Genomic DNA, 23468 nt, shown 5'->3' on the forward strand with positions numbered 1-23468 from the left:
GTGAAAAAAGTGATTGTCCCCTCCTTTAAAACATAAATTAGCTGTGTTTAACCACATCTTTGGGGAGTTCAAGTTTCCTAGCCACATACAGGCCTGATTACTGCCACACCTGTTTTCAATCAAGAAATCACTTAAATAGGAATTGCCTGAAGTGAAGTAGACCAAAACGTCCGCAAAAGCTAAACATCATACCACAATCCAAAGAAACTTTTGAACAAATTAGAAGAAAAGTAATTTAGATATATCAGTCTGGAAAAGTTTATTTATAAAGCCATTTCTAAAGCTTCGGGACTCCAGCAAGCCACAGTAAGAACCATTATCCACAAATGGCAAAAACATGAAACAGTGGAGAACATTCCCAGGAGTGGCCACCTGACCAAAATTACCCCAAGAGCACAACGACAACTCATCAAAGGTCAAAAAAGACCCCACAACGACATCCAAAGAATTGCAGGCTTCACTTGCCTCAGTTAAGGTCAGTGTTCATGACTCCACCATAAGAAATAGACTGGACAAAAATGGCCTGCATGGCAGAGTTCCAAGACGGAAACCACTGCTGAGCTATAAGAGCATAAAGGCTCATCTCAGTTCTGCCAGAAAACATCTTGATGATCCCCAAGACTTTTGGGAGAATACTCGGTGGACTGATGAGACAAAAGTTGAACCTTTTGGAAGGTGTATGTCCCATTACATCTGGCATAGAAGTGACACAGCATTTCAGAAAAGTAAAATCACACGAACAGTTAAATATGGTGATGGCAGTGTAATGGCCTGGGGCTGTTTTGCTGTTTCAGGATTTGGAAGACTTGCTGCGGTAAATTGAACCATGAATTCTGCTGTCTTCCAAAAAATGTCCGGCCATCTGTTTGTGACCTCAAGCTGAAATGCACTTGAGTTATGCAGCAGGACAATGATCCATAAAACACCAGCAAGTCCACCTCTGAGTGTCTTAAGAAAAATAAAATTAAGAATTTGGAGTGGCCTAATCAAAGTCCTTAACCTTAATCCGATTGAGATGCTGTGGCATGACCTTAACAAGGAGGTTCATGCTCAGAAACCTTCCAAAGTAGCTGAATTACAGCAATTCTGCAAGGATGAATGGGCCAAAATTCCTCCAGAATGTTGTGAAAGACTCTTTGTCAGTTATCTCAAATGCTTGATTGCAGTTGTTGATGCTACTGGTAGGGAAGGCCCAACCAGTTATTAATCACTCTTTCACACAGGGCCCTGTAGGTTTGGATTTCGTTTACCTTAATAAAAAAAAGGACCTTCATTTAAAAACTGCATTTTGCTTTTACTTGTGTTATCTTTTTCTAATATTTAAATTTGTTTGGTCATCTGAAACACTTAAGTTTGACAAACATGCAAAAAATAGGAAATCAGGAAAGGGGCAAACGCTTTATCACAAAACTGTATAATACGGAGGAGTGCAATGCAAGAAAATCTTGCATTGCACTCTGACCAGTGTTATTTAAAGAGGCAGGCAACAGGAACAGAATAGCCGGTCTCAGGAGCGCAGAAGGATAACACAGACACCAGTTAGGGTAAAACCACAACGCGTTTCAACGGCGTGCGCCGTCTTCTTCAGGTGGATATTTATTAAAGGGCCACTGTCACCCCCCCAGTCGTTTCAAACTAAAAGAGCCACTTGTGCAGCAGTAATGCTGCATTCTGACAAGGTGGCTCTTTTAGTTCTGGGTGCTGTAACTAGAGAAATAATCAGTTTTATAATTTTTCTGAAATACCTGCTCCTCAGTCAAGTGGGCCGGCGTTTCCCCCCTGCTTCAGACAGCACACAGCTGTCACTCACATCTTCTTGGCGCTGGGCGCCGCCTCCTCCTCACCGCTGTCTTCAAAAGTAGCCGGCGCCTGCGCTCTTTTCCCCTGCCTGGTGCGGCCGCCCTGCCTGGTGCGGCCGCCCTGCCTGTGAATCCCAGCCCCGCAGTGACTTATGATTTATTCACATTGCGGGGCTGGGATTCCTGGGCATGCGCACTGCGTGTCTAAGCCACTCACCCAGGTCCCTCCCTTCTACAGCGCGTGCATCGTTAGCTGATCTCACCTCCCTGCAATCGCCTGGAACCTTGCCTTGCAAAATCCTGACAGCAACAGCGTGTGTCTTTTGTCTGTGTGTGTTTTTTATGTTTATGGCTAAGGCAATGATGGGGGTGATCTTTACACAGCGATTAGCCGGATTACTTACGGTAATGCTCTTTTAATGAGTCCATGACAGCACCCACTGGAGAGATAGGGATCCGCCCCAAGGAACAGGAAACCTACAGAGACATAAAAGGGGGCGATCCCCCTCTCCTCCTCAGTTTAATTTCAGAGTACCCGGAGGACCGCCAGTGTTAGTCAACCATCACAATGTATTATCAGAATATAAACTTCATAGAAGTAATTACATTGGCTTTTATTAGGGAGGGATGTGACTGGGTGCTGTCATGGACTCATTAAAAGAGCATTACCGTAAGTAATCCGGCTATTTACCCTTCGCCATGACAGCACCCACTGGAGAGATTTCCAGAGACCAACACCTAGGGGGGGACCACCGTGCTGAGGATAGTCCTGCCAAAGTGTAGGTCAGAGTCGGAAGACAGGTCAAGCCTGTAGTGATTATAGAAAGTGGAAGGAGCCAACCAAGTTGCAGCCTTACATATATCCTCGATTGGCACGTTCCCTTTTTCGGCCCAGGAAGAAGCCATGGCTCTGGTGGAATGTGCTTTGATACCCTCCGGAGGTTCTTCATTTTTCATGGAATAGGCCAACCGGATAGCGTCTCTTATCCACCTGGATAATGTTGCTCTTGTGACTCCATATCCTTTCTTTTTGCCCTGGAAGGATATGAACAGAGCCCTACTCTGCCTCCAACTACTAGTTTTCTCAATATATTGCAAAACTACTCTCCTGACGTCTAGAGTATGGAATTTTTGTTCTTCAGGAGTAGAGGGGTCTTTAAAGAAAGTAGGAAGATGTATCTCTTGTGACCTGTGGAACTTCCCTGCTACCTTAGGAAGGTATAGGGGGTCCGGTTTTAAGATTAGTCTGTCATGAAATGTGAGAAGGTAAGGTTGATCTATCGACAAGGCCTTAATGTCGCTGACTCTTCTAGCCGATGTTAAGGCTACTAAGAAGGCTGTTTTTAACGACAAGTGTTTTAAAGATGCTGTGTCTATAGGCTCAAACGGAGATTCTGTTAGAGAGTCTAAGACTAGATTTAGATCCCAAGGAGCTACCCTAGGTATGTGGACAGGAGTAACTCGTTCACAGGCCGTGATGAAGCGGGATACCCATTTATTACCAGCAATATTATGGCCATAGAGGGCACCCAGAGCGGACACCTGGACCTTTAGTGTGTTAACTGACAGACCTAACTCTTTCCCTTTCTGTAGAAATTCTAGTATAGATTTTATTGGGACTTCAGAGGGGTTTGAACTAGTATGGAACTGTAGAAACTTCTTCCATACTTTGGTGTAAATTTTTGTTGTAGATGGTTTCCTGCTAAGCAGGAGTGTATCAATTAGGCCTTTTGAAAACCCCCTGGAATTTAATATCTGCCTTTCAAATTCCAGGCCGTCAGGTGGAGGCTGTCCACCTGAGGGTGGAAGAAAGGACCCTGAGAGAGAAGGTTTGGGATTGAGGGAAGGACCCAAGGATCCGTCACCGACATTGACCGCAGGCACGAGAACCATGGTCTCTTGGGCCAGAATGGCGCTATCAGTATTATCCTGGCCTGCTCTTCCCTGATCTTCCGTATTACTTGTGGAAGCAGAATTATCGGAGGGAAAGCGTACGCTAGCTTGAATTGCCAGGGTGTTTGAAGAGCATCTAGAATGTCCGGGTGATCTGCACGGGACCGAGATGCGAATTTCTGGACTTGTTTTGTTTTGTAGCGAACAGGTCTATTTGGGGCTTGCCCCATAACAATGTTATCTTGTGGAAAATGTGAGGATTGAGACACCATTCTCCTTGATGAAGAGTGTGTCGACTTAGAAAGTCCGCTTGTTGATTGTCCTCTCCTTTGATGTGGACTGCCGAGAGGGACAACAGATGCTTTTCGGCCAGGATTAAGGTACTGTTTGCGGAAGACATTAGAGCGTCTGATCTTGTGCCGCCTTGTTTGTTTAAATACGCCACTGTCGTAGTGTTGTCTGAACAGATTCTGACGTGGCTTCCTTGTAGCTGTGGGAGAAATTGACGCAGTGCATAGTTTACTGCATACAATTCTTTTAGGTTTGATGAATATAAATCCTCATTCTTATCCCAGGTTCCCTGGCAGAATCTATCTCCCATGTGTGCGCCCCACCCGTGGGGACTAGCGTCCGTAGTTATCGTGTGGGATGGAGATATTACCCAAGGGACACCCCCCGCTAGGTTGTCTTTATCTAGCCACCATTCTAAGGAGGATAAGACTTTCTCGGATAAAGTTATTTTCGATTCAAGGTGCCCCAGAAATTTTTTCTGTTCCCGAAGTATCTGATGTTGTAATATTCGGGTATGAAGTTGTGCCCACTGAACGGCTGGAGTACAGGAGGAGAGGGATCCTAGCAAGGACATTCCTGCTCTCAGGGACATTTGAGGTTTGTGAATGGCCGCCACTACTTTACCCTCTATAAGAGATATTTTTTCTTGGGGAAGTAGACATTTTTGCTTTATGGAATCTAGATTAAACCCCAAAAATGTCTGAAGAGAGAGTGGGATGAGTCTGGATTTTTTATAGTTGACGATCCAGCCCAGGCTTTCTAAGGACGAGACAGTGTCAGCTAATCGTTCCGCACACTGAAGGGACGAATTTCCTACAACTAAAAAATCATCTAAGTAGGGAATGATTAATGTGTCTCTCTGGCAAAGGTAGGCCATTACTTCTAACATTACCTTCGTGAAGATCCTGGGTGCCGTGGAGAGCCCGAAGGGCATGGCTGTATACTGGAAATGATGAATCTCCCCCTCAAGAGTTACTGCCACTCTTAAGTATTTGATACCTACTATGGATAGGGAGATGGTAGTAGGCATCTTTTAAATCAATGCCGCCCATTCTACAATTTGGGAAAAGGAGCTTAATGGCCGATCTAATAGACTCCATTTTAAACTTATAATTTTTAATAAACGTATTGAGTTTTTTAAGATTTATAATTGTTCGAAATGAACCATCGGGTTTAGGTATTAAAAATAACGGAGAGTAGAACCCTTTACCCTCTTGTCCCTTTGGCACCTTAACTAAAACATTTTTAACTATAAGACTTCTAATTTCCAGTTCAAGGGCCTTCTGTTGCGCTGGTGAGGAAAGGGCTGTTAAAATAAAGGAATCATGGGGAACTTGGAGGAATTCTATTTTCATTCCTTCCTTAATAATATTTAGCACCCAGGAACTTGACGTGATTTTTCGCCATTGGGGAAAGAAAAATTTTAACCTACCCCCTACTGGGGTGTCTGGTGTTTCAGAATTTATTGTCTCTACGGAAGGGGGGGCCTTTAAACATAGTGCCACCCTGTTTTCCCTCTCTTGTGGCCCATCGTGACGATCTTTCAGTTTGTGTTCTTTTCCCGAACGGCCTCTTCCTAAAGGTCTTCCTATAGAAAGGAATTGAGGGGTCAGGGAAGGCTTTTTTCCTCTCTTTTGCTTTTTTGAGGATCTCGTCTAATGCTTTCCCAAACAAAAACTCACCCTCACACGGAATAGCACAGATCTTAGCCTTTGACTGCGTATCCCCCTTCCAGCTCTTCATCCATAACGCACGTCTGGCATTATTAATCAGACCGGCTGATCTTGCTGCAAGGCGAAGAGAGTCAGCTGAAGCATCGGCCATGAATGCTGCTGCACCTCTAATTAGTGGTATCGCATCCCGCAATTTTTGTCTGGAGACCCCCTGTTCGATCTGTTGATCCAGCTGATCAATCCAAACAAGCATGGATCTAGCAGTGCATGTACTGGCAATTGATGGTTTAAATATGCCCGTGGAAGCCTCCCATGATCGTTTTAGTGACGATTCTGCCTTCCGATCTAGAGGATCAGAAAGTAGGCCCGCATCCTCGACTGGTAGAGCTGACTGTTTTGAGGTGGAGGCGACTGCAGCGTCCACCTTAGGGATTTTAGTCCATGAAATTAACTCCTCATCATTAAAGGGGTACTTCCTTTTGGAGGCTGACGGGAGAAAACCTCTCTGGTCCTGTTTCTCCCACTTCCTCTTTATCAGTGCCTTAACCGCAGGAATTACTGGGAATGCTCTTCTCTTCCTCTCTGCCAACCCTGCAAACATGATGTCTTGTGCAGTTTGGTCGTCTTTTGCATCCTCACAACCTATAGTATTCCTGATGGATTTTACTAGGTTGTCCACCCCATCAAGGGGAAAACAAGCTTGACCCTCAATGTCGGAATGAGTTGAGGAAGAGGATGATGCCTGCGAGGAGTCTGAGTGGATAACGCCTTCCTCCTCGGACTCAGAGCTGGATATAGCCTTTTTTTCCCCGGATTTTTTAGGGGGGGTACTGGCTTGTGAGATGGCCTGTAATTCCTCTCTAATTATGGCCCGTATATCTGTGACCGACATAGATGGACTCTGCATTGTTTCCGCCATACATTGATTGCAGAGTTTTTTGGGGTGGGAATCTGGGAGAGGCTCGTCACATAATGCACACTGTTTGTGCTTAGATTTCTGTCTTTTTTTGGCCTGGGAGAAGAAGACATTTGTGGAAAAGGGTGTCAGCTTTATAGGCAGAGGGGAAATTACACTCACCCAGTGAAGCTGTACGGTACCGAAATAGGAGGCTGCGACTTTCTGGATCTTGAATCCTTGGTCTCACTCCTGTGGCTGGTATCTGAGGACCTTCTGCTGGCTGGCCCACCTGCTGGGTCCACTGTTTTGCCTGGGGACAACATGTTGCATCGCCTGTGCGTTTGCAACTTCCCCCTTTTTATAGGCCAAGATCCGGTCAGTAAACTTTTTTTTTTTTTTTTTTTCTTCCACAGCGGTGTACTGCACATGCGCGAAACCGCGCTTTCCCCCACCGCTGTGTGAGTGACCCGGAAGTGTTCCTCTACCTCCGGGTCATTCTGGGGATTCTTACACCGCTCCACGCATGTGCGGCCGCCATCTTATCCCGGCCTGCGCTATGGAGCGGTGTACCGGCTGCCGCTGCAGCTGTGCCGCAGATCCCGGACCCATTACCTGCTGGTCCGTGTCTGGAGCCTCTTCAAGGCCGCACCTCTGCAGCGTTGCTCTGTGAAATCGGCGGCGTCTCCCCCGGACTCAGCCATCCCACATGCCGGACAGACGAGGGGGGAGCCGTCTAACGGAGTCTCCCCCGACGCTGCATCTGGACTGCATCCCCTGCCGTTCCCACAGAAACCGCACAGGCGGATGCTCCTAGCCCAGGTATGATCTTCTGTAGTCTTCTCAGAGATCCTGTCCCCTGGGAACAGGAAACCTAAACTGAGGAGGAGAGGGGGACCGCCCCCTTTTATGTCTCTGTAGGTTTCCTGTTCCTTGGGGCGGATCCCTATCTCTCCAGTGGGTGCTGTCATGGCGAAGGGTAAAAAGGAGCATTATACTGTGAGGTGGCCATAATTATACCGCACTGAGGATCAATATAGGGTGATGGGGGAGCATTATACCGCACTGTGGAGCAATATAGGGTGATGGGGGAGCATTATACCACACTGTGCAGCATTATAAAGGATGATGGAGGAGCATTATACCGCACTGTGCAGCATTATAAAGGATGATGGAGGAGCATTATACCGCACTGTGCAGCATTATAAAGGATGATGGAGGAGCATTATACCGCACTGTGCAGCATTATAAAGGATGATGGGGGAGCATTATACCGCACTGTGCAGCATTATAAAGGATGATGGGGGAGCATTATACCGCACTGTGCAGCATTATAAAGGATGATGGAGGAGCATTATACCGCACTGTGCAGCATTATAAAGGAGGATGGGGGAGCATTATACCGCACTGTGGAGCAATATAGGGTGATGGGGGAGCATTATACCGCACTATGCAGCATTATAAAGGATGATGGAAGAGCATTATACCGCACTGTGCAGCATTATAAAATATGATGGAGGAGCATTATACCGCACTGTGCAGCATTATAAAGGATGATGGAAGAGCATTATACTGCACTGTGCAGCATTATAAAATATGATGGAGGAGCATTATACCGCACTGCGCAGCATTATAAAGGATGATGGAGGAGCATTATACCGCACTGTGCAGCATTATGCGGTGATGGGGGAAAATTATACCGCACTGTGCAGCATTATGCGGTGATGGGGGAAAATTATACCGCGCTGTGCAGCATCATACGGTGATGGGGGAGCATTATACCACACTATGCAGCATTATAAAGGATGAGGGAGGAGCATTATACCGCACTGTGCAGCATTATAAAGGATGGTGGAGGAGCATTATACGGTGATGGGGAAAAATTATACCGCACTGTGCAGCTTCATACGGTGATGGGGGAGTACTATACCGAACTATGCAGAATTATAAAGGATGATGGAGGAGCATTATACTGCAGTGTGCAGCATTATACGGTGATGGGTGAGCATTATACCGCACTGTGCAGCATTATACAATGTGGTGGGCGATGCAAATAATAATGCTGCATAGTGCGGTATAATGCTCCCCCATCAATGTATGAAGCTGCATAGTGCGGTATAATGCTCCCCCATCACCGTATAATGCTGCACAGTGCGGTATAATTTTCCCCCCTCACCGCATAATGCTGCACAGTGCGGTATAATGCTCCTCCATCATCCTTTATAATTCTGCATAGTGCGGTATAATTTTCCCCCATCACCGCATAATGCTGCACAGTGCGGTATAACTTTCTCCCATCACCGCATAATGCTGCACAGTGCGGTATAATGCTCCCCCATCACCGTATGAAGCTGCACAGTGCAGTATAATGCTCCCCCATCACCCTATATTGATCCACAGTGCGGTATAATGCTCCCCCATCACCCTATATTGCTCCACAGTGCGGTATAATGCTCCCCATCACCCTATATTGCTCCACAGTGCGGTATAATGCTCCCCCTTCACCCTATATTGATCCACAGTGCGGTATAATGCTCCCCCATCACCGTATGAAGCTGCACAGTGCGGTATAATGCTCCCCCAGCATCCTCTATAATGCTGCACAGTGCGGTATAATGCTCCTCCATCATCCTTTATAATGCTGCACAGTGCGGTATAATGCTCCTCCATCATCCTTTATAATGCTCCACAGTGCGGTATAATGCTCCCCATCACCCTATATTGCTCCACAGTGCGGTACAATGCTCCCCCATCACCCTATATTTTTCCACTGTGCATTATAATGCTCCCACATCACCCTATATTGCTCCACAGTGCAGGTATAATGCTCCCCCATCACCCTATATTGATCCTCAGTGCGGTATAATGCTCCCCATCACCCTATATTGCTCCACAGTGCGGTATAATGCTCCCCCATCACCCTGTATTGCTCCACAGTGCAGTATAATGCTCCCGCATCACCCTGTATTGCTCCACAGTGCAGGTATAATGCTCCCCCATCACCCTATATTGCTCCACAGTGCAGGTATAATGCTCCCCCATCACCCTATATTGATCCTCAGTGCGGTATAATTATGGCCACCTCACAGTATAATGCTCCTTATCGCTGTGTAAAGATCACCCCCATCATTGCCTTAGCCATAAACATTAAAAACACACACAGACAAAATACACACACACCTGCTGTCAGGATTTTGCAAGGCAAGGTTCCAGGCGATTGCAGGGAGGTGAGATCAGCTGACGATGCACGCGCTGTAGAAGGGAGGGACCTGGGTGAGTGGCTTAGACATGTAGTGCGCATGCCCAGGGCTGGGATTCACAGGCAGGGCGGCCGCACCAGGCAGGGGAAAAGAGCGCAGGCGCCGGCTACTTTTGAAGACAGCGGTGAGGAGGAGGCGGCGCCCAGTGCCAAGAAGATGTGAGTGACAGCTGTGTGCTGTCTGAAGCAGGGGGGAAACGCCGGCCCACTTAATTTCAGACAAATTATAAAACTGATTATTTCTCTAGTTACAGCACCCAGAACTAAAAGAGCCACCTTGTCAGAATGCAGCATTACTGCTGCACAAGGTGGCTCTTTTAGTTTGAAACATGCAAGGAAGCAGTATTTAACCTTACAAGAACAAATCACAGAACAGTGGCAATTACATATGCAAATGTAACATACAAAAAGTGGGCATGTATCATTTGTTACAAGTTTTTAGCAGCAACAAATTGCCTAATAAAAACCAATTTAAAAAAATAAAAAATAATCACCAAAGTAATAATAATAAAAAATCAGCATAAAAAATTATCATAAAAAATAAGGAGAAAAAAATATAAATAGACGTCTAGTTAGTAACTTTCTTAATCATGAGGTTCAGACCCTCAGGGGCCGTGTATAGTGTTGAGCATTCCGATACCGCAAGTATCGGGTATCGGCCGATACTTAGCGGTATCGGAATTCCGATACCGAGATCCGATACTTGCCGCGTATCGGATACCGGAATCGGAAGTTCCCAGGATTCAAAGTGCACAAATTTGCACGAATTCAGCCAATGAGAATGATTCCAAATGTGGGCACATCCTGTTCAGCATGGAGGGCATGAAACTACTGGCAAGGCTATGATTGGCTGCTGAAATGATGTCATGCTGCAGTTTAAAAGTCGCTGGCACCATTTTGCGCTCACTCTGCTGTGAATTTAGTTAGTGACAGGACGCTGTTTGCTGACTGAGGGCCAGTTTAGAGATAGCGATTTGCTTCATTGTTCTTTTCCAAGGCTAATTTAGCAACCGCTGTGTTCACCTACTAATCACCTTGCTTTTGCCTTGCAGCGCTGTTTTCACAGCGATCTGCAAGGTCTCTCTGTGTGTGTGTGTGTGTGTGTGAGTGCAGCCCACTCTCTAGTCTGTGTGCCGCCATGGGCCATAGCTGGTTGTATTCAGTTCAGGGAGGGTGGTTCATTGCCTCATACTGTTCTTTTTTTTTTTTTTTTTTCAAGTAGTGTAGTCTGCTGCTCATTTTTTCTAATAATTCCTATTAGTGACTTTCCACCCGTATCCAGCTAACTTGTGGAAAAACACTACATAGGATAAAGTAGAGGAGGTTTTCTGGGCCTTGCAGCGCCGTTTACGGCTGTCTGCATGGTCTCCGTGTGACTGCAGCTCGCCCTGTAGTCTGTGAGCAGCCATAGCCTGGTTGTATCCAGCTCAGGGTTCTTCACTGCGTCATACCGTCAAATCAATTTTCCTTTTGTTTTAAGTAGTGCAGGCTGCTGCACATTTTTTCAAAAAATTCCTATTAGTGTCTTTCCACCCGTATCCAGCTAACTTGTGGAAAAACACTACATAGGATAACATAGAGGAGGTTTTTTTGGCCGTGCAGCGCCGTTTACGGCTGTCTGCACGGTCTCCGTGTGACTGCAGCTCGCCCTGTAGTCTGTGAGCAGCCATAGCCTGGTTGTATCCAGCTCAGGGTTCTTCACTGCATCATACCATCAAATCAATTTTCCTTTTGTTTTAAGTAGTGCAGGCTGCTGCACATTTTTTCAAAAAATTCCTATTAGTGTCTTTCCACCCGTATCCAGCTAACTTGTGGAAAAACACTACATAGGATAACGTAGAGGAGGTTTTTTGGGCCTTGCAGCGCCATTTACGGCTGTCTGCACGGTCTCAGTGTGACTGCAGCTCGCCCTGTAGTCTGTGAGCAGCCATAGCCTGGTTGTATCCAGCTCAGGGTTCTTCACTGCGTCATACCGCCAAATCAATTTTCCTTTTGTTTTAAGTAGTGTAGGCTGCTGCACATTTTTTCAAAAAATTCCTATTAGTGTCTTTCCACCCGTATCCAGCTAACTTGTGGAAAAACACTACATAGGATAACGTAGAGGAGGGTTTTTGGGCCTTGCAGCGCCGTTTACGGCTGTCTGCATGGTCTCCGTGTGACTGCAGCTCGCCCTGTAGTCTGTGAGCAGCCATAGCCTGGTTGTATCCAGCTCAGGGTTCTTCACTGCGTCATACCGCCAAATCAATTTTCCTTTTGTTTTAAGTAGTGTAGGCTGCTGCACATTTTTTCAAAAAATTCCTATTAGTGTCTTTCCACCCGTATCCAGCTAACTTGTGGAAAAACACTACATAGGATAACGTAGAGGAGGGTTTTTGGGCCTTGCAGCGCCGTTTACGGCTGTCTGCACGGTCTCCGTGTGACTGCAGCTCTCCCTGTTGTCAGTTCAGCCCCCAAAAAATAAATAAATAATAAAGTTCACCAAACACACCACTTTACATTTGTGTAGGCCACATTAGCTCATATTAAAGTCTAGTCCACACTTTAGAAAATTAGTGTTTCTTATACCTGTTAGGAGCTGTTCAGGAATAAGCACACAATGCCGTTAGTACTTTTCTGCTTATCTTTATCAGTCAACCAAGATGAAGAAGGCAGGGAGTAAGGCACGTGGGCGTGGGCGCGGAGCAGGGAGAGGACATGGGGATTCTGTGCCTGCTGCAGGCACCGGTGACTCAGCAGCACCCACTTTCAGCAGGGAACAGTCGTTCATGCGCAGCTTTGTCGGAGAGCGCCGTACACCGCTGCTGCGTGAAGACCAAATTGAAGCTGTTGTCGGATGGATGGCAGCTAATGCATCGACTTCAATTAGTGCCACATCCTCTCAGACACAGAGCACTGGAGAGCACCCATCTGTCTCTTCACCACCTGCCAAATTGCCCAGGCGGACAGAGAGCCCAGGACAGGAGCCGTCTCTGCTTCTGTTCTCTGAATCTCTTGGCTTGGAAACAGGGGGCCAGCCAAGCAGCATTGGAGAAATGGAAGAAGAGGCAGGGTGCAGTGATGCCCAACAGCTTTTTCTCTCTGAGTCTGAAGAGGCAGGTGGGCCAGTGCCTCCGGTCACCACATCGCAGGACTCATCCGCTGATGACACTCAGGTGCCACTTTCTGGTGCGTGCTCTGCTGCTGAGACTACCCAGGAGGAGCAGTTGGTGGCAGAGGGTAGTGTAGATGATGAGGTCCTTGACCCATCTTGGCGTGAGGGACAGGAAGGTGGTGGGAGCAGCTCTGAGGAAGAGATTCCCCGAACGGGCCAAAGAGGGAGAGGGAGGGGGAAGACTGCGGATCCTGCAGCCTCCACTTTGGCACCCGTTAGGAGCATGTCTCTTTCAAAAGCCAAAAAGGGCGCTCCCAAGACTTGCAGTGCCTGGGCCTTTTTTGACACAGTTGCAGATGACATTTGCTATGTCAAATGCAAGGTGTGTCATCACAAAGTCAAAAGAGGTCGAAATGTCAGCAGCCTCAATACCTCCAACTTGTGGAAACATGTGCGGACCAGGCACGCGGCGTTGAAAGAAAAACACACTGAAGAGCTAGGCCAACCAACAGCGGCAGCTACCACCTCTTCAGCTCGTGTTGCCTCTTCCTCCAGCTCACACGCAGCTGGTTCGGCTTCCTCCCAGGATCGCCGTGGAAGAACCTCTGGCCCTGTTGTCCAGAGACCCACTGTAATTCCACCCGCAGCACCACGTTCCCAGGCATCCTCACACTCCCAGCCCAGTCTACAGCCATCGGTAGTACAGGCATGGGAGAAAAGGCGGCCTTTCTCGTCAAACCACCCACGAGCACAGGCTCTGACTGCAGGCATTGCCAAACTTCTGTCACTGGAAATGCTGTCATTCAGGCTGGTGGAGACTGACAGCTTCCGTGACTTGATGTTATTGGCAGTCCCACAGTACAATGTGCCCAGCCGCTTTTACTTCAGCAGGCAAGCTGTCCCTGCCCTGCACAAGCATGTGGAGGGACACATAAAACACGCGCTACTGAACGCCGTCAGTAGCAAGGTCCACCTCACCACCGATGCGTGGACCAGTCAACATGGACAGGGGCGATACCTTTCCCTCACAGCCCATTGGGTTAATGTTGTTGAGCCGGGTACAGATCGTGCGAGTGGCGCAGGACGTGTCCTGCCCACTCCAAGGATTGCAGGAATCCAGTCTGTACGCATTGACTCCTCCTCTTACACCAGTTCCTCAGAATCATCGCTGCAGGAGCCGTCACAGTCCACCTCCACATGGACCCGTGACCATGAACGTTTACCTGTTACGACCGACATGAGCACAGCCGCGGCCAAACCTCAACAGGCCGTCTTGAAATTAATTTCTTTGGGGAATCGAAGCCACACAGCGCAGGAGCTCTGGAATGCCATCAAGCAGGAGAGCGATGTGTGGTTTGTGGCAGCGAATCTCCAGCCAGGCATGGTAGTGTGTGATAACGGCCGAAATCTGGTGGCAGCTCTAGGCCTCGGCAACCTCACTCACATCCCATGTCTGACACGTGCTCAATTTGGTCGTGCAGAGTTTTTTGAGGGACTATCCGGATCTTGATGCACTGCTGCACAAGGTCCGCCTAGAGTGTGCTCACTTGCGGCGTTCCAGCACGGCAAAATCGCGCATTGCGGCTCTGCAGCGCCGATTCCACCTTCTGGAACATCGCATCATATGTGACCTACCTACCAGGTGGAATTCCACGTTACATATGTTGGAGCGGTTGTGTGAGCAGCAGCAAGCAGTAATGGAGTACCAGCTGCATCAGGCGCAAAGAAGTCGCACTCCGCGCCGTTCAGACTTCACAAGCACAGAGTGGGCCACTATGAAGGACGTCTGCCAGGTTTTGCGTCCCTTCGATTATTCCACGCGGATGGCAAGTGCAGATGATGCACTAGTCAGCATGACTGTCCCCCTTATCTGCCTGCTTGAAAAATCACTGCAAGCGCTAAGGGATGATGTTGTGGAAGAGGTGGAGGATGAGGATTCACCATTTCCATCATCTTCTGGACAGTCAGCGCCACGTGGTTCCTCACAAACGCGTAGGCAGGGGACAGTTTGTGAGGAGGATGAGGAGGAGTCAATGGAGGAGGAAGACATCCGTCCAGAGGAGGGAGTTACACAATTGTCCAGTAGTCAGTGTGTACAGCGAGGGTGGGGTGATGACAGAGATCAAGCCTCAAGCAGGGGACAGCGTTTCTTGGCCAGTTGGCAGTCTGCAGAACATGGTGGATTACATGCTGCAGTGCCTGAGAAATGACCGCCTCATCGCCCACATTCTCAACATGTCTGATTATTGGGTGTTCACCCTCCTCGATCCTCGCTACCGGGACAACGTAGAAAGCCTCATCACACCGTTGAACCGGGAGCGAAAAATGCTTGAGTACCAAGAGACACTGGTGAATTCCATCATCTTCTCCATTCCAACTGAGAGAAGTGCTGCTAGTGCATTACAAAGCATCTCAGTGCGTCCAGGCAGTGGAGGAGGCTCTGCACAAAGAGGGAGCAGAAGAAGTGCCTCTGCCCAAGGCAAGACCAGTATGGCCCAACTGTGGCACAGTTAAGGCTCAGAAGTGCCGTCTGCACAGTCAAAACATACGACCCAGTGTTATTGGGTGTCAGTAACGTCAGCTGATCCCCAGCTGTGTAGCCGGCAATGTGTCCTGCGACCGCCACGCTGACACAACAACTGAAATGTAAGGGAACCTGTCCCCCCCCCCCCCAAGGCGTTTGTTACTGAAGGAGCCACCTTGTGCAGTAGTAATGCTGCACAAGGAAAAGGTAGCTATTTTTGTTTAGCTCCTTGCACACGCAGAACTTAACACTTATAAAATGTGTTCACTGATACCGTAAAACCGTCCCGGAGGTGGGACTTTCCTTCATAATGTGACGCAGCACAGCCGTCATTCTTACCCCCCCGGCGCCGTGCGCCGGCTCCTCAGCGTTGTTTGATTCTGTCTCGAAGCCTGCGCTGTTATGTTATCCCTTGGCCAGGCACACTTAGCGCTGCCCCTCTTCTGACATCATTTGGTGTCATGCTGACTGCGCCTGTGCGGCCGCGCTGGCCGAGATCCCACCTCGCAGTGTCCATGGCCATGCGCAGTGCATATCTTCACCTCTGCCTCTCACTCATCTCCCTTTGCCTTCTTCAGACTGTGCGCCGTCAGCTGATCCCTAATAGCATGCCACGGCCGTGACACCGCACAGTCTGAAGAAGCCAGAGGGAGAGGAGTGAGAGGCGAGGATATGCACTGCGCATGGCCACGGATCCCAGGCCCGCGGTGGGATTACATTAGACGACACTGCGAGGATGGAATTAAACAACGCTGAGGAGCCGGGGCACGGCGCCAAGGGGGTAGGAATGACGGCTGTGCTGCGTCATATTACGAAGGAAAGTCCAACCTCCGGGACGGTCTCACGGTATCAGGGGACACATTTTATAAGTGTTTAGTTCTGTGTTTGCAAGGAGCATAATGAAAAGAGCCACCTTTTCATTTTGCATTCTTTGTGCTGCACAAGCTGGCTCTTTCAGCTACAAACGCCTTGGGGGGGGGTTAAAGGTTCCCTTTCGACTTTCTCCAATCAGGCTTCGGCCTACACTGTGTTCCTCTGCTCCTCCTGCTGTCCCTGGGCTCCAACACCGCTAGTTGGTGCCTGAAAGTGCTGTCCGCACAGTCAACACTTGCTGCCATGTTATTGGGGTTCAGTAACGTCAGCTGTTCCCCAGCTGTGTGTGTGGCAATCCCTCCTCTCTCCTCCACCTCCTCCTCCTTCTGTCCCTGGGCTCCAACACCGCTAGTTGTTGTCTGGAAGTGCTGTCCGCACAGTCAACAGTCGCTCCTCTGTTATTGGGGTTCAGTAACGTCAGCTGTTCCCCAGCTGTGTGTGTGGCAATCCCTCCTATCTCCTCCACCTCCTCCTCCTGCTGTCCCTGGGCTCCAACACCGCTAGTTGCTGTCCAGAAGTGCTGTCCGCACAGTCAACAGTCGCTCCTCTGTTATTGGGGTTCAGTAACGTCAGCTGTTCCCCAGCTGTGTGTGTGGCAATCCCTCCTCTCTCCTCCACCTCCTCCTCCTTCTGTCCCTGGGCTCCAACACCGCTAGTTGTTGTCCGGAAGTGCTGTCCGCACAGTCAACAGTTGCTCCTCTGTTATTGGGGTTCAGTAACGTCAGCTGTTCCCCAGCTGTGTGTGTGGCAATCCCTCCTATCTCCTCCACCTCCTCCTCCTGCTGTCCCTGGGCTCCAACACCGCTAGTTGCTGTCCAGAAGTGCTGTCCGCACAGTCAACAGTCGCTCCTCTGTTATTGGGGTTCAGTAACGTCAGCTGTTCCCCAGCTGTGTGTGTGGCAATCCCTCCTCTCTCCTCCACCTCCTCCTCCTTCTGTCCCTGGGCTCCAACACCGCTTGTTGTTGTCCGGAAGTGCTGTCCGCACAGTCAACAGTCGCTCCTCTGTTATTGGGGTTCAGTAACGTCAGCTGTTCCCCAGCTGTGTGTGTGGCAATCCCTCCTCTCTCCTCCACCTCCTCCTCCTTCTGTCCCTGGGCTCCAACACCGCTAGTTGCTGTCCAGAAGTGCTGTCCGCACAGTCAACAGTCGCTCCTCTGTTATTGGGGTTCAGTAACGTCAGCTGTTCCCCAGCTGTGTGTGTGGCAATCCCTCCTCTCTCCTCCACCTCCTCCTCCTTCTGTCCCTGGGCTCCAACACCGCTAGTTGCTGTCCAGAAGTGCTGTCCGCACAGTCAACTGTCGCTCCTCTGTTATTGGAGGTCAGTAACGTCAGCTGTTCCCCAGCTGTGCGTGTGGCAATCCCTCCTCTCTCCTCCACCTCCTCCTCCTTCTGTCCCTGGGCTCCAACACCGCTAGTTGTTGTCTGGAAGTGCTGTCCGCACAGTCAACAGTCGCTCCTCTGTTATTGGGGTTCAGTAACGTCAGCTGTTCCCCAGCTGTGTGTGTGGCAATCCCTCCTCTCTCCTCCACCTCCTCCTTCTGTCCCTGGGCTCCAACACCGCTAGTTGCTGTCCAGAAGTGCTGTCCGCACATTCAACAGTCACTCCTCTGTTATTGGGGTTCAGTAACGTCAGCTGTTCCCCAGCTGTGTGTGTGGCAATCCCTCCTATCTCCTCCACCTCCTCCTCCTGCTGTCCCTGGGCTCCAACACCGCTAGTTGCTGTCCAGAAGTGGTGTCCGCACAGAGCCAAACACCTCGCCAATGTGTTAGTGGGGTTCAGTAATGCCTGCTGCTCCCCTGCTGTGTATACGGCAACGTGTCATGCGAACGCCACGCAGGCACAACAACTTAAATTTAAGGGAACCTGTCCCCCCCCCCAGGCGTTTGTTACTGAAAGAACCACCTTCTGCAGCAGTAATGATGCAAAAGGAAAAGGTGCCTCTTTTCGCGGTGCTCCTTGCACATGCTGAACCTAACACTTATGAAATGTGTCCCCTCACACCGTTAAACCGTCCGGTCGGTGGAACTTTCCTTTGTCATGTGACGCAGCACAGCCGTCATTCTTACCCACTTTGTGCCATGCGCCGCCTCATCAGCGTTGTTTGAATCTGTCCTGGAGCCTGCGCTGTTAGATTAGCCCTTGGCCATGCACACATTTTGTGCTGCCCGTCTTCTGACATCATTTGGTGTCAGGCTGGCTGCGCCTGTGCGGCCGCGCAGGACGAGATCCCGCCTCGCAGTGTCTTCTGATTTAATCCCACTACGGGCCTGGGATCCATGGACATGCGCAGTGCATATCTGAACCTCCGCCTCTCACTCATCTCCCTACGCCTTGTTCAGACTGTGCGCCATCAGCTAATCCCTAATAGCATGCCACGGCCGTGACGCCGCACAGTCTGAAGAAGCCGTAGGGAGGGGAGTGAGAGGCGAGGATATGCACTGCTCATGCCCATGGATCCCAGGTCCGCAGAGTGATTACATTAGATGACACAGCGAGGCGGGATCTTGTCCAGCGTGGCCGCACAGGCGCAGCCAGCCTGACACCAAATGATGTCAGAAGACGGGCAGCGCAAAATGTGTGCATGGCCAAGGGCTAACCTAACAGCGCAGGCTCCGGGACAGATTCAAACAACACTGAGGAGGCGGTGCACGGCGCCTAGGGGGTAAGAATGACGGCTGTGCTGCGTCACATGACAAAGGAAAGTTCCACCGACCGGACTGTTTAACGGTGTGAGGGGACACATTTCATAAGTGTTAGGTTCAGCGTTTGCAAGGACCATAATTAAAAGAGCTAAGTTTACCTTTTCCAGCATTAGTGCTGTACAATATGGCTCTTTCAGCTACAAACGCCTGGGGGGGGTTAAAGGTTCCCTTTCAACTTACTCCAGTGCAGGCTTCGGCCTACACTCTGCTCCCTCTCCTCCTCCTGCTGACCCCGGGCTCCAACACCGCTAGTTGCTGTCCGGTAGTGCTGGCTGCACAGAGCCAAACACCTCGCCAATGTGTCAGTGGGGTTCAGCACCGCCAGCTGTTCCCCTGCTGTGTAGCCGGCATCGTGTCCTGCAAAAGCCATGCAGACACAAGAACTGAAATTGAAGGGAACCTGTCGCCCCTCCCCCAGGCGTTTGTATGTTTCACCGCCACCTTGTACAGCAGTAATGCTGCATGTGTGCAAGGTGGCTCAGAAACTAATTCTCCTTGCACATGTGGAACTGAACACGTCTAAAATGTGTCCTCTGTGACCATTAAACCGTCCCTGAGGTGTGACTTTCCTTTGTAATGACACGCTGCAACCCCCTTGGTAGCGCTGCCCATCTTCTGGCATCATTGTTTGGCTGGCTGCGCCTCTGCGGCTGCCCTGCCCCACACAACGCCCCTCGGTGTCTTATTTATTTTGACTGTGAGGGTGTGATAGATGGGCATGAGCAGTGCATATCTTCGCCAGGCTGTCACTCAGCTCCTTTCGCCTTCTTCAGACTGTGCGGCTTCATGGCCGTGGCATGCGATAAGGGATCAGCTGACGCCACACAGTCTGAAGCAGGTGTAAGGACCCGAGTGCCTCGGCGAACATATGTACTGTGCCAGGCCATGAATCCCAGCCCCGCAGTGTTTTAACAATGTAAAGACACTGCGGGGCTGGGATTCATGGTCATCGCATCATCGCGAACCGCACCGGCCGACATTAAATGATGTCAGAAGATGGGCAGCGCTAACAGCGCAAGGCCAAGGGATAACACGACAGCGCAGACTCCTGTGCAGCAAATAACGACGCTCAGGAGGCCGCGCCCAGCACCAAGGTGGGATTTTTGACAGCTGTGCTGCGTCTCATTACGAAGGGAACTCACGCCTCCAATACAGTTTGACTGCTTAAGGGCCTAAATGTTATACGTGTTTCTTTCTGCGTGTGCAAGGAGCAAAATTAAAAGAGCAACCTTAGACTTGTGCAGCATTACTGCTGCCCAAGCTGTGGCTCTTGTAGTTTGTAACCCCTGAGGGGGGGTTAAAGGTTAACTTTAAAATCGGTTCAATTAGGCTTCGGCCTACACTCTGCTCCACCTGCAGTGCCTGGGCTCCAACACCGCTAGTTGCTGTCCGGTACTGCTGGCTGCACAGAGCCAAACACCTCGCCAATGTGTCAGTGGGGTTCAGCACTGCCAGCTGTTCCCCTGCTGTGTAGCCGGCATCGTGTCCTGCAACAGCCACGCAGACACAACAGACCCAAAGCTGATGCCAGTGCAGGCTTCGGCCTACACTCTGCTCCCCCTGCTGACCCTTTGCTCCAACACTGCTAGTTGGGGCTCTAGGACGACAAGCTTGAATAGGTCCCCATCCTGGTTCCAGCACCGTCAGCTGGTTCCGGGCAGAGCCTTTGGCTTAGGTGCCTCCCTCTGGGTATCCGAGTTCCACCAACGTCAGGTGGTCCTTGGTACTGCTTTCAGGCACGGGTACCTCCTGCTTAGTAACCGGGTTCCAGTAATGTCAGCTGGTCCTCAGTAGTTCCATTGGCTCTTGGACCTTCGGCTACCCATCCAGGTTCCAGTACCGTCAGCTGGTTCTCGGCAGTGTCTTTTGCTCTTGTACCTTCTGCTCCCCATCCTGGTTCCAGTACCGTCAGCTGGTTCTGGGCAGAGCCTTTGGCTTAGGTGCCTCCCTCTGGGTATCCGAGTTCCACCAACGTCAGGTGGTCCTTGGTAGTGCTTTCAGGCACGGGTACCTCCTGCTTAGTAACCGGGTTCCAGTAACGTCAGCTGGTCCTCGGTAGTTCCATTGGCTCTTGGACCTTCGGCTACCCATCCAGGTTCCAGTTCCGTCAGCTGGTTCTCGGCATTGTTTTTTGCTCTTGTACCTTCTGCTCCCCATCCTGGTTCCAGTACCGTCAGCTGGTTCCGGGCAGAGCCTTTGGCTTAGGTGCCTCCCTCTGGGTATCCGAGTTCCACCAATGTCAGGTGGTCCTTGGTAGTGCTTTCAGGCACGGGTACCTCCTGCTTAGTAACCGGGTTCCAGTAACGTCAGCTGGTCCTCGGTAGTTCCATTGGCTCTTGGACCTTCGGGTAGCCATCCGAGTTCCAGTTCCATCAGCTGTTTCTCGGCATTTTCTCAGCCTTCTTGTACATTCTGCTACATTTCCAAGTTCAAGACCCTAAAGACGACGACCCGGAAGACCACCCCTAAGATGACAACGACACCAGAGACGACAACCACTGAGATGACGACGACCCTGGAGACGATGACCCTGAAGACCACCCCGATGACGACGACCCCGGAGACGATGACCCTGGAGACGGCGACGACCTGGAAGACCGAGAAGCAGAAGAACAAGAGGCTGCAGAACAAAGAGCAGAAGAACATTAAGCATAAGACTAAATATCAGAGCAAAAGATATTATCTAAATTATAAGCAGAAGAAGACTAAGCAGTGTATGGGGGTGAGTCCGTTCCTCCTCGTGGTGCCCCTGGATAAAGCCTGATGCTGCAGGCCAAACTGAACGCGGACAAATGTAACTTTTTTGTGACAGGCAGAACGGAAGGTGTAATCTTCAAACTTTTATAGATAACAACTGCGGGAATGCCTGTCACAAATAAGAATATGATGAAGAAGTTGAATATGAAGAAGATAATAGTTAAATAAAAAGAATATGAACAATGTAACAAAAAAAATAATAGGTAGAAGATGAAGAAGAAGATGAATAAGGTGAAGAAGTTGATGTCAAAGAAGCTGATGATGAGGATAATGAAGAAGAAAGTGTGGGAGAAGTAAAAAAGAAGGTGAAGGGCGTGGAAGTAGTGAAACATCAATATCTGTCAAAATAAAAAAAAAAATTAGCATAGTCAAAATCTTTCGAACGCCGAACGTCATAAAAAACTAAACAAAATCCTGCTATTCTATTTGATTGGGCTAAACCTCTGTGCCTTTAATGTCTCCGCCACCTCCCCCAATACATCCTACATTATTCTTAGTTGTTTTCCTTCATGTAGAATGAACCTACAAGTTAAGAAAGGGTTTATTTTAATTCCGATATTTTCGTCCCATTGACTTGCATTGGGATCGGGTATCGGTATCGGATTAGATCCGATACTTTGACGGTATCGGCCGATACTTTCCGATACCGATTCTTTCCGATATCGGAAGGTATCGCTCAACACTAGCCGTGTACCAAGCTTAAAAAATCCAGAAGCTTTCTTTTTTATTAAACTACTTAAATGGTCTGTTACATACTCAGGTATATGGTCAATAATTGTTAGTTGCATCACTTTCCAATTTTTTTTGGTGCATCAGTAAAAAATGATTCAATAGGCTGCGTAACATGAAGCCATTTTTTATGTTCTGTCTATGTTTATTTAGTCTCGCATGCATCGTTTGTATGGTGCGGCTTACATATTGTAGACCGCAACCACATTCAATCAGATAGACTACATGAGTAGTTTGACAGTTAACAGATGAATTGATTAAAAACATATTGCCTGTTGTGTTGGATTTGAATTTGCGTGCACCGTTCCCAATAGAGATGCAACACAAACATTTGGTACTCCCACATGGCAAACAGCCCAAATTCAGAGACGCACGAGGTCTTGATGTGAATGGGACTATTGACATGTTACTGGGTGCAACCTCATTCCCTAAAGTCTGGTTTCTTTGAAATATGGTTATGGGGTGGGGAGGTAAATGTTTCAAAAGCACTGGATCCGCTTCAAAATGAACCAATATTTTAGTTGCCTAATTCTGCATTCAGGACCTGAAAATTACGTCACGGCTTGCTGTGATTGGTCGCGTCGCGGTCACATGGGCGGCACGCAACCAATCACAAGCCGTGACGTAATTTTAAAATGCGCGCGTTTCCTGCCTCCCGTGACGTCACGGCTTGTGATTGGTCGCGTCGCCCATGTGACCGCGACGCGACCAATCACAAGCCGGAACGTAGTTTTAAAATCCTGAATGCCTAGAATTAGGCATTCAGGACCTGAAAATTACGTCACAGCTTGCTGTGGTTGGTCGCGTCGCGGCCACATGGGCGGCACGCGACCAATCACAAGCCGTGACGTCATGGAAGGAAGTAAACGCGCGCATTTTAAGCAAAGAACGCTGCCGGTTCCCTCGGTGAGGTCCAGGCTGCGTCGGAGAGGTGAGTATAGCAATATTTTTTATTTTAATTCTTTCTTTTACACATTAAT

At 49.2% G+C, this 23468-nt stretch overlaps 1 protein-coding gene across 4 annotated transcripts in view; it reads right to left on the reverse strand.

The window, feature by feature from the left end:
- Nucleotides 1–23468, reverse strand: part of SHISA7 (shisa family member 7) — a 592632-nt gene that overhangs the window by 198980 nt on the left and 370184 nt on the right. The gene's annotated exons all lie outside the window — the stretch shown is intronic.

Source organism: Ranitomeya variabilis, chromosome 4, assembly GCF_051348905.1.
Source record: "Ranitomeya variabilis isolate aRanVar5 chromosome 4, aRanVar5.hap1, whole genome shotgun sequence".
Taxonomy (NCBI): domain Eukaryota; kingdom Metazoa; phylum Chordata; class Amphibia; order Anura; family Dendrobatidae; genus Ranitomeya; species Ranitomeya variabilis.